At 39.2% G+C, this 11,868-nt stretch overlaps 1 protein-coding gene and 1 pseudogene across 3 annotated transcripts in view; both read left to right on the top strand.

Moving 5' to 3' along the window:
• LOC111816781 overlaps nt 1-5,627 on the top strand; it is an 8,339-nt pseudogene extending 2,712 nt beyond the window's left edge.
• Nucleotides 1-11,868, top strand: part of Snx24 (sorting nexin 24) — a 244,407-nt gene that overhangs the window by 202,079 nt on the left and 30,460 nt on the right. The window lies entirely within an intron of this gene.

Below are 11,868 nucleotides of genomic sequence, written 5' to 3'. Positions count from 1 at the left end.
ACCACCTTCTCACCCCTAGATATTTCAGGATATCACTCTAATAGATAAAGTTTCTTTGTGAACCATTTTAAATAAAGATGCCATAGTATTCTTTCCTGTGGACACAGTATTTTTTAAGAGCCTGTTGTGAATTTTTGGGCTTGCTTTTCATTTTCTTCTTGGAATCTTAAACTGTTGTGTTGGTGTTTGGGGTCTGTTTTCTCTTTCTGTAACCTGCCTGGGGCATATTTTTCTTATTCTGCAGGTGGAATAGGAAGTGTGCAAGCCAAGCAAGCAGGAGTGAGCACAAGGCCCTTAATTTCATTAAGCACTGTGTAACTGGTAAAGATTAATGTACATATCTCTTGCTAATTCTTTCCAATTACTTAGTTCATATACATTCCTAAGCCTGGTTAATTATGCTGAAGTCAAGTAGTAATTTTGCATGGTGTTCTGACAACAAGGGAATTTTCCTGGTGTAACCTTGCCCTCTCTCACAGGCCCGCAGCAGATTAGGCCCTCGGCCCAGAGTCCATTCGTTTTCTGCTCAGGCCTAATTGCTGCCGACTGGCTGCCACAGGTACTGGGATAGCCTGTGTTAAAGAGGCAGGGACTTCTGAGAACAAATAAGGAAAGATTAATTGTTTGTTTTGTTCCCTCCCAAGAGAAATGTGGGTGCTTAATCAAGAAAAATAATTTCTTCTGTTGATTTGGCTTATTTGGAGAAAAGATAATTGTGTAGGTACTGAATGATGCCTTTTATACGAGGTACGGCCACTGCTACACCAGAGACAAGGGCACAGGGAAATAAACGTAAGACGCTGACGAAATGGATGGGGATGGCTCCCATTTCTCATAGTAAGTAATCTGGCTATTGGGCTTTTATCTGACCAGTAGTGCTAGCTAGTGTTGTCATTTGTTTTGTCTGCATCTTCGGAAATCTAATCAAGAACACAATAGTGTAAAAAAATCAACAACACTTTTCCAAATTGTTCTTAATTGTTAGCACACAGAGTGAGCTAAATGCTGTGATGTTTCCAATTAAAGAACCTGTTTGTAGCAGACACTATTAAATCTATCTTTCCCAATCTGATAAATAAGCTATCAAAGAGTAGAGCAGATTAATTGAGATCAATTAGTTCCAGATTTCTTATAATAGGAAATGTGCACCAACATTATTTGAATCTGGCAAATTTAGCATGGTAACTGTCACTTGTACCTTTGGCTAATATAAAAAGAAATACAATTAGATATTATTATATTGTCTATTTTATTTTTAATGTATTTGGCACAGGGTCTCGCAGTGCAGCTCCAACTCGTAGTGATCCTCCAGTTTTCAGCTCCCCCAGTGCTGGGATTACAGTAATGCACCACCATGCCCAGTCTAGGTGGCCAGCTCAGCATGCCTGGGGGCAGGGCCAGCCTTTATATTGTTTATGATTTTTACTATCCAAACTATTTTCTTTTCAAAGTCTCTAGTTATATGAAAAGGATATCTAATATGTTCTGGATTGAAGCTGACCCTTGAATTTAGACAGGAGTTAAAGTGATCACATTAAAAGAAAAGTGACCAGTCCCAGTCTAGGCTGTGGGCCCTGCCCCAACCCCTCATCCATCTCAGAACCTGGACCACAGCAGCAAACCTTTGCAGTACCTTGGCCACCACATTAGCTCCTGCAGATACCAAAGATGACGCCTGAAAACCAGTATCTGTTGGAACAGAGATTTCAGAAACAGCTGTCTGAACCCTGCTACCTCTTCCCCCCTCAGTCAGGGTGCCAGAGGATAACCACCCCAGTTACCACCGGCAAATGTCAGAACTGCTCGTCGCTGCTGCCCCTCCTCAGGGATTCAAACAAGAACACCATGTTCCACCGTATGAACACGGGGTCCCAGGAATGCTGGGTCCCGCAGAGCATGGGTTCTAGTCACCAATGGGAATCAAGCAGGAGCCCTGAGATTACTGTGATGATTCAGAAGCCCCTAACTGGTGAGTGAGACTGCCTGGAACCTACAGAATGCTGAATCGACCCAGAGCCCAAGCCCTGTGTGTGAGTGAGACTGCCGGAGGCCACCGGATCCTCAAAGCCCAGGTCCAGTGTGTAGCCTGCAGCAGAACTCACTGCAAAGAGGCTAGAGGCAAGACGCACCCAGCTGATTCAGGAGCAGAACATCTTGCTAGAGTGACACAAAGGGTTCAACTCCAACAGCTGCAGCAGGAAGAAGTGGAGCACAGCAGCCAGATCCAAGCAACACCCACCTGGAGGAATCTGAACTTCATAGATCTGGACCTGGTGCTAAGGTAATAACTCTAAGTTCTACACCAAAGGTCAGAAGACAGTGGTATACAAAATGACAAAGAAAAGGAACAAAATACAGTCTCAGGTCCTGAGTCTACCCAGTACAAATGCAGAAGACACTAGCATAGAAGAAATTGGAAATTACACACATGAAATCTCTGAAATAATAGTGTGTGAAGTAAACAAACAACTACAGAAAGGTATAGAGGAAATCAGATCAGAAATAATATCTGAAGTAAAAAAAGAAATGATAACTATAATGAAAGAAGCACTAAGTGCTTCTAAAGAAGACACTGATAAAAAATAGAGCAGAAAATAAAAATGATGGAATCCTTGAATAAGCAATATAGGAAAGAAATAGAATGCATGAAGCAGATCCAAAGTGATATACAGGAATTTAAAACCTCAATCACAAGCTGGCAAAACCGTTTTAATGAAAGTGAGAATAGATTTTCAGACCTTAAAGACACCATTGCAGCTAGTGAAAAAGTAAGAAAAGATCTCTTAAAAACAACTAGGATGCAGGGAAAAAATAATTGAGTAACTGCAAGATGATGCAAAGATGAACAATGTGAGACTAATAGGCATCAGTGAGAAGGAAGGAGTCAATACAAATGATATAAGAAGAATATGGGCAGAAGTAATAGCAGAAAACTTCCCAAATATGAGGAAGTTATCTGACATTCAGGCAACCAAAGCATATAGAACTCCAAATAACATGAACCCAATTAAAACTACACCCAGACATATAATAATCAAGATCCCAGAAATTTTACACAGGAATAGTATACTAAAAGCTGCTAAAGAAAAGAAACAGATCAAGTTTAAAGGAAAACCCATCAGAATAATGGCAGATTTCTCTTCACAAACCATCATGTCAAGAAGAGCATTGAGCAAAGTACTTCAGGTCTTGCAAAAAAACAAATTCCAACCCAGACTGATATACCCTGAAAAACTCTCTTTCAAGTATAATGGAGAAGTGAAAAACTTCCATGACAATAGAACAACTTAAGAATTTCATGATGACAAAGCCAAACCTACACAGACTACTAAAAGATGTTCTAGAGAGGGAGCAAAATGGCCACAACTCCATGAATGAGAATGGAAAGAACCCACCAAATAGAGCAAACAGTTAAACACAGGATGATAAGAGGTATACAAAAGCAGTCTTTCAGTTATTCTTTTGTATATAGCAGCAAGATATTTCCATAAGCATACTCCACAAATGGACTTCTCCTGCTCCCTACAGGTCATGATTCTGTCAAGTAAATAGCAGTAGCACAGTCCCACAAGTGACACCTGGCCACCAGTAAGTGTTATGAACATTATCCATGTACACATCACACTAGAACTTTGTGCAATATCCTATCCTCAAACTGTTAGAAGTGCTGGTCATTTATTTGTCATTCCAATATTTATCTTAGGTTTTATTCTTAGTAATTCTTTACTATCATGAAATCTTTTTCTTAGTTCAATTGTTTTAAAACATTTAATTTTTAATTAATTTGTATTTAATTTTTTGAATATTGCTTGATCTTAATTTTTGTTTTAAGTTTTATACTGTATATTTGAGTTACAATCTATTTAAGACATAGTATCAAAAAAGACATAGTATCATATTTTCTGCTAATATTAGAAACTTTAAAAAGTATATTTCCATTTTTCATTGACTTGATATTACTTCTTCCCTATCTTTTATACACACACACACACACACACACACACACACACACACACATATATGAAAAAAATATGGGTATAACCTGACATAAGATTGATACTGTTTCATAGAAATCTTTAATGACCTTTTTAAATGGGTTAATATTTTACATAGTCCTGCATAACTATCATTTTGAGAGCTTTTTATTCCTCATCCAGGAGCATACAGCAACTTCTCTTGCCTTTTGAATTATGCTCTTTGTTATTTCCTATATGCTACCTCTGGAGGTATTACAATACTTTGAGTTTATATAACTGGAAAATATTTTACTTTTAGTTTTCAAAGGTATGTTTGCTAAGTATAAAATTCAAAGAGGACAGATCTATTTTTTTCCTTTCTTTCAGTCCTTTACTTAGTCTAGTTTCTTATACAGCTGGCCTTTTTTTTTTTTTTTTTTCTTTCTAATGTGGAATAAGATGCTATTTAATTTTGTTCTTCCTTAGCTAATTTTTTATGTATATGCTTTAATTATTTTTTCTTTACAGTAAGTTTTGAACAATTTCATTTTTGTGTATCTGGGTATGATTTTATTCAAATTTCTTGTGCAAAAGGTTCATTTTTCTTGGAAATGTGGTGTTATAAGTTCAACTAAATTCAGAAATTTTAAATCTTGAAATATTTATTGCCTACCTCTTTCTACTTCAAGAATTCTAATTATATGAATATAAGTTTCTTGGTTTTTGACACAGAGTGAACTATTATAATACTGATCTAAGGGGCCGGGGAGATGGCGCAGTGGAATAAGCACTTCCCTGGCAAGCGCAAGGGCCTGAGTTCAATCCCTGGTTCCTCAAAAAAAATAAAATAAAATAAAAAAATACTGATCTGAAAATTCTTCATTTTTATTTTGGACAATTGTTCTTGTTATATTCATTTAAGTTTATAAATAATTTAATTACAATGTGCAATCTATTATTAATCTCATGTGATGTATTCATTTCAGAAATATCACTCTGAAAAATCACTGTCTATATCTTATATCTTTCACATTTCGGTATTTGCCTACAAATTTTAATATAATATGTAATTATTGATTTTCAATAAAGTTAAAAAAGAAGAAGTCTCTAACTGCCAGTCATCCTACATGAGAGGGGGATATTTCTCCAGCAGCAATGAAGGTTTTTCATATGAAAAAGATCCCAAATTATACTTCAATGACACTTGCGTTGTGCCTGAGCTACTGGAAGGCAAAGTCAAGCAGGAGCCGACCATGTATATGGAAGGGCTCCCTGCCAGAGGCGAGGCTCACTGCAGCTGTGGCAGTTCCTGGTCACTGTGCTTGATGACCCAGCCAATGCCCACTTCATTGCCTGGACCAGCCGAGACACCCAGAAGAACTGGCTGGCCATGAACTACAAGCTGAGTGTTCTCTATGTTGTTACTATGAAAAGGACATCATGTAGGAGGTGGCTGGGGAGCGATATGTCTACAAATTTGTCTGAGACCTGGATGCCCTCCTCTCCATGGCCTTCCCGGACAGTCAGCATCCATTCCTGAAGGCAGAGTCCAAATGCCCCTGGAGTGAGGAGGACACCCTGCCCCTGGCCCATTTTGATGACAGACCTGCTTATCTGCTGGATGTGGACCACTCTGGCAGCCTCCACTACGCCGAAGGCTTTGCTCCCTAAGTTCTTGAGAGGCTGAGCGGCCAAACCCTAAAGCTGGCGGCTCCCATTCAGCAAACAAGGGCAGTGGTTTTGTGCTCTTGGCTGTTCCTAAAGCTTTCCCTTTGAGTATTCTCTGAGAACCTGAGCCGGCTCTGATCACACCCTTACACACCTTGGCAGGGAGTGGGAATAGGGAAGGGTTTTGACAAGGTTTCTGGAAGAGATGGAAACAGAGCCTCCAAGCAATACCCTCTCAAGTTAGTATCTGCAAAATGGGCCGATGGTGAGACCATCTGCACTGATCATGGACAACTACATGTCTTTATACAGAAGGGCTCCACTTTGCACAGTTTATTGAAAAACGTCACAAGCCAGTAGCAGAGGAGGTAGGCTCTGTTGGGGAGGTCCAGGACAGATCATTAAGGCTTAAAAATAAATCTTGATTTGCAAAGAAAAAAGAAAGAAAGAGTGTATATTGTCCCTCTGATGGGAAGGGGATGGACTTGCAAATTTAAGAATGTCTAGAACCACCAGGAGGTGACAAACCTTCTATAAAAGATTACATGGGAGTGGAGGTCACATGACTGTTACAACTACTTACCCCTATCATTGCAGTGTGGAAACTTCCATAAAAGTAGGTCTGTGTTACAATAAAACTTTATCGCTAAGTGCAGCAGCAAATCCAACTTGGCCCTTGGTCTGTAGCTGGCAGTTGGAGGCAGCCTAGGTGGACTGGCCACCATGGAGGACTGACATGGAACACTGCTCTGGCATGAGAAGGTTGTGAACCCAGGGACCCGAGCCACCACTTCCTGCTGTACGCACTAGGTGGTTGGCTACTTAATACCTCTTGAGCATTGGTCATCTTTTCTGCAAAAGAGGAAGAAAAAGACACACAGAGTTGTTCATAGTAACTACTTGAGCTAGCACACATGAAGCATCTTCCAGTTCCTAAAATACATAGTTTTACGTAAGGAGTATCTTTTTTTACAGAGTTTCAAAACAAGATTATAGGAAAGTAATAATAGTTAGTATATTCTGTATTGTTATCTTCAAGGTAGTTGTTCTTATTATGAGATATAGGCATGAAAAATTGAGCTGTTCTTTTTGCCCAGCTCTGTGGACTCTATTTGGCAAACATGTCCTGTCCTTGTTTTCCCCAAGTCCCAGAAAATCCCTAGGACTCCAAAGAGTCACAGGGATTAATGCCTCATTTTAATTACTTAACCATGAAAATTAAATTACCAAATGTTTTTTCATGAACCAGCTTAGCAATTCAGTGAAAACCATGACTAATTTAAAATGCTATTTGGGACCAGGCAGGGCAAAATTTTAAAGATGGTGCAGAATGTTGCGACTGGAAAGTTCTGATGAAATCTTTTAGTCATTCATTCACTTACCCACTAATTCACAAATAAACATCTTTTAGGGATGGGTTCTGGCCAGACCTCTGCAGGGAGCTTTACTTTGATTGTCTCCTGGTAGTCATCACCATCCTGGCTCCACAACAACACTGGGTACTTCAGCTCAGTCTGCCTAAATACTGACTGCTCCTTGGAAGGCCGGCCATGTAAGCCCGACCATAAATACATGGCTTTCCTCAACTGAACAACTTACTAACAAACAGCACAGGCATCCTGATGGAACCTCAGGATGTAGCTCAGTGCCAAAGTGCTATTAGTCATACATGAGGCCTTCAGATCAATCGCCAGCACTACAAAAATGAATAAATAAATAAACAAACAAAGACCCAGTGGTCAAGGGATGTGGCTGCAGGGTGCCTGTACGGGAAACTCCCGAGCCAAGACCTCTCACTAGTCAGTCTTCCCAGTGAGGGGCAGGAGGCAGCAGGTTCAGTATCATGGTTTAGTCAGTTTAGTAGTTTTATCTCCTTGTTGTGCATATATTGTTCTTAACAGTGGCATTCATTAAAAACAAATCTTTTTGAAGTGGACTGAATTTTCAGTCACTCTTGGACACAGTAAAGAATATTTATTGTATTCCAACCTAGTAGAGCATATCTGGAGATAGTATTCACATTTTATTTTTTTTTATTTTATTTTTGTATTTTTATTTATTTGAGAGAGAGAGAGTGTGTGTGTGTGGTGTGTGTGTGTGGCCAGCTCAGCCCACCAGGGGGCGGGGCTGGCTGGCATGTGGTGCTGGGGGATTGAACCGCGGTCCCTGATGCTTTGCCAAGCTTGTTCTAAGTAGGTGCCTTAGACCACTGAGCCATCTCTCCAGCCCCAGTATTCACATTTTAAAATATCATTGTCATTTTAAAATATGGGTGACAATGTTCTTTGTATTATTAGTAAATACAATAAACTGTATTTTAAATGTTATATTACTTACAATATTTGTGTGTATATTTAAATGATACATAATTGACACAGTAGTTCATCTGTGTCAGATATAAGTAAATGATGCGTACCTGCTAGGATGTGGGCTCAGCCCATCCTCAGTACAAGTGTGTGATGGAAAGTGTTTGGGAAACAGTGACTGAGGAAACCCCTGCTCCAGTGTGCCAGCTGTTTTAAGTAAAGTAGTGCATTGACAGTGCATTTACAGTTTTTTAAAGGAGAAGGTATACATTTTGTGATGCTTATAATTTATTTCCAAAATCATTATTTTAAAAATCCTTTCCCATTCAAATTTCGGCAGACTTGTGAGAATGAGTCACCACACAGTTTCATGTGCGAAGCTACTTATCCATAGCCCTTCTGTGGATGGAAGGGCCTCATTTCCACATCCTTGTGTCTGTTGTGCATTCTGATTATGGTGATGCAGTGGAGGGCTTAAGAAAGTCTGGTACTTTCTAAAACATTCCCTGGTTTTGCCTCTACTACTTTTTCTACCTCCTTTTACAAATTAGTTTTTTTAATAAGTGACATTATGACTTGACTCCATTTCTTCTATCCCTTGCTCTGAGACAGATACACAAGCAATCCAACTTTTGTCCTTTTATCCGTCTTATAATGGGGTAGGAGCATCAGGAGATGCCATCAGAACTATACTGGAGCTCTAATTGTCTGTTTCTGTTATTATTTTAACCCATCTATCATAAAATAGCCACAAGCCCCGCAGGTCCTGCGAGACCTTTTTGTTGCATGTACAGAACCAGATTCAGCATCTTCCTACCAAGCCTGCTACTCCTGGGGCTTGCTTGTTTCCAGCATTTTGTTCTTTCTCCACAGGCTGTTCTTGCACTACTGTGGAAAAATTTGGGCCTGTATTAGGTTCTTATAATAAAATCCCTGTCTTCACTAAAAATAATACATGCCCTGGAAGATATTCGTGCTGAGTTGGAGAAGTGCTTTCCTTGTTTGTCACTCCCGCTACCATCATCACTGGTCATGGTCTGTTCTTTTGTCCAAGACTGTCATGGGAGTTTCCTCACTCACTGTGGCTGCTATAGCTGACATTCACAGTCTTCCTGTGGGTAATCCATTCCAACTTCATCTTTGATGATCATACTTACCTTCTTGTCTGGTGCCAAAGGTGAGGTTCTTAAGCCAAATGCCTGATTCCACATTTATTCTGCATGCCTTTTATGCATTAGCCCGTGAGCTTTATTGTCCCCATGCTTGGCCCCTCCTCTTATCATGCCCTGTACATGCATGTGCATCCCCTTCTCATCTCTGTTTAGCAAAGCTCCCTTCTAGACTGCCTTCTGGTACCTCCTCATTCATGGGGAGGAAAGTTAAATACCAAGACATGGTAGTTGACTATTAACCCTTCACACCTTACCTGCTGCTGTGGCTCTTAAAGCATTGATCCTACATCTGTTACCAGCTTACCAGTCCTGTATGTTACTCCTTCATGCTTCCCCAGTGTTTCCTAATTTGAACTCAGACCATCCTGATTGCTTTCAGCTGTTTTGTTAACAGATATTTGGTACTTTTTTTTAACCTTTTGGTTAAATTATTTAAAATGATTTTTTTAATTTTTGTTCTTCTCTGACAGCTTGGCACATCCTCTTATAGTCAAATGAGTCAGAGTTCATTATGCTGTCTTTTGTTGTGTCACATTCTGATAGGGATTTGCCTGTATTACTCAATGTGTGCACCCTGTAAAAATTGGGGTACAAAAGAACATTTAAATTAAGTATAGCCAAAAATTCACTACAATTCTAAATCATAAAACAAATAGACTAGAAAATATGTAAAATACACATGACAAATGTGATTTCTATGGTGTAGGAGTCAGAGCAAGGAGTTTTTACAAGTCATTGGAAGGAAGACAGTCCAGTAAAAAAAATTGGCAGAATCTATTCATTCAAAAATAATTACAAATAGCCAGTGAACAAAAAAGAAGCTTCGTTATTAATCAGACAGTAGTAAATTAATATAAATATTCACTTTTAGTTATATAAAGATTAAAGCAGAACATTTTTACCTACCATTGATAAGGATAACAAAGAAATAAATATTCACATATATCTTTAATGGGGACTACAAAGTGCAGCTACCTCTTGGGAAAGCAATTTGACAGTTCTTTCTATGAAACCATCTTGCGCTTATAATTATATGCTCTATATAAGGCATTTTCAATGTAATGCAGCTAAAAATTGTGCAAAGGAGGGACATTGGTTCAAAATGTATAAGAATAGCCACTTACACGATGCTTCATAGTGGTTCAAAAGAATGCTGTGAATCTATGTATTCTGATAGAAAAAAATATCCAACAAGTATGGACTGATATGGAAAGATGACTTTAAAGAAACAATAATTATTTATCTTCTACTCAGTAACCTTCACATTTGGAACTCTGACGAGACCATTCTTAAATTCATAACTTTCTATTGTTAATTTTATTGGTAAGACAAATCCCATGAGTTTAGTAACCCTGCTATGTCATCACTGGCCAAGCAAGAGGACTGACTGTAGAGCTCCGAGGATGGAAATCATGACCTCTGATTGATGCTGTTTGTTTTTCACTGGCACTTGAAGGTTGCTGAACATCCTCTGGTCAGGTTCTGCTAGCCCTGTCCACCAGTAATTACAGTGTTCCATGTCTTTATCGAGGAGCCCCTTGCCAGCTAATTTTTAGGAGGGACAAGTGTCAGAGAAGAGAAGCCACAATGAAGTACCACGATGGAGCAAAGAGTACACTGCTCAGGTCACTGTACAAAACCTGGTGAGTTTGCTGCCCAAATAAATGCCTAGGGTGTGTGAGACAGCACAGTGACCCCAGGAAGGAAAGTCAATTGCAATTCATATTTCATATATCTGTCATTGCTAGTGAAAGCATGGCAGTGGTTTGTTTGCAGGGCTGCTTTTCCTCTCCTGTTGTTTCCTTTCTTGTCTCTAATGGTCATGTCTTTCACATACTCTGATTTACAGGGAAGCAAAATTTGGAATTTTTTTTCTTGTCTGCATTACCATTCTTATTACCAGTGCTCTGTACTGGATTTGATCAGTGCATTGGACTGTGGACAGGCAAGGGCCGTGCACTGGTTGTGACTATTTCGTGTTGAGATTCTTGAAGGTTTGGGGCAGTGTACTTTTGTTTTGTTTTGAAGGGAAAAAGGGGGCTGTGGAAGGAATCATCTTTCATCAGGACAGTTATTCATTAGGTTTTGAGCATCAGATGTGGATTTTTATTCATGACTGTGTGTTGTGTTATTTCATCAGGACAAGGGACCCCATATACCTGCTAATTCTGAAAATCATCCAGTCTGTCTATCCTGTCAACTTACTTTGGCTCTAGTTACCCCCCGCCACCATACACACAATTTCTTGTACGTAGCTACTTTTAGATTCGTAGCCCTGCTATGGACTGAGATTGTCATAGGGATGGAGAAAATGCTGCTCGCTTTATGGATTACTGTTAGGTCAACAAAACTTTGGCAGCATTGATTAACTTGACAGTGAGTACAGCAGTACATTTATCACTTATGGCTGTGCTGTAGAAAATCTAATAAGAGGCAAACAATTCCCTTTAGAGCAGTAACAGGTTCACTGTGGCTAACAGTGCATGCACTGGAAATTTCTGCCTTTAAATTACACCCTGGCTGCTTGTTGGGTCATTGACTCAAAGGTACTTCACTGCTCTAGTCATGCCGCCGTTAATTTCATCACAATTGTTGGACATACGTAAATATTTAAATATACATAATGATTTCAAAATCTGAGATGAATTAGGTATAGTTTAGAATGATGGTCTAAAAATAATAGAAAATTCTATTGTTTCGGTTTTTATGAAGTTATATGAATATCACAAGAAAATTACTTCCTGTAATCAATGTTACAGAATTTAA

The sequence above is a fragment of the Octodon degus genome, unplaced genomic scaffold (genome assembly GCF_000260255.1).
Source record: "Octodon degus isolate 3935 unplaced genomic scaffold, OctDeg1.0 scaffold00040, whole genome shotgun sequence".
NCBI classification, from domain to species: Eukaryota; Metazoa; Chordata; class Mammalia; order Rodentia; family Octodontidae; genus Octodon; species Octodon degus.
This window is presented reverse-complemented; position numbering and strand designations above follow the sequence as displayed.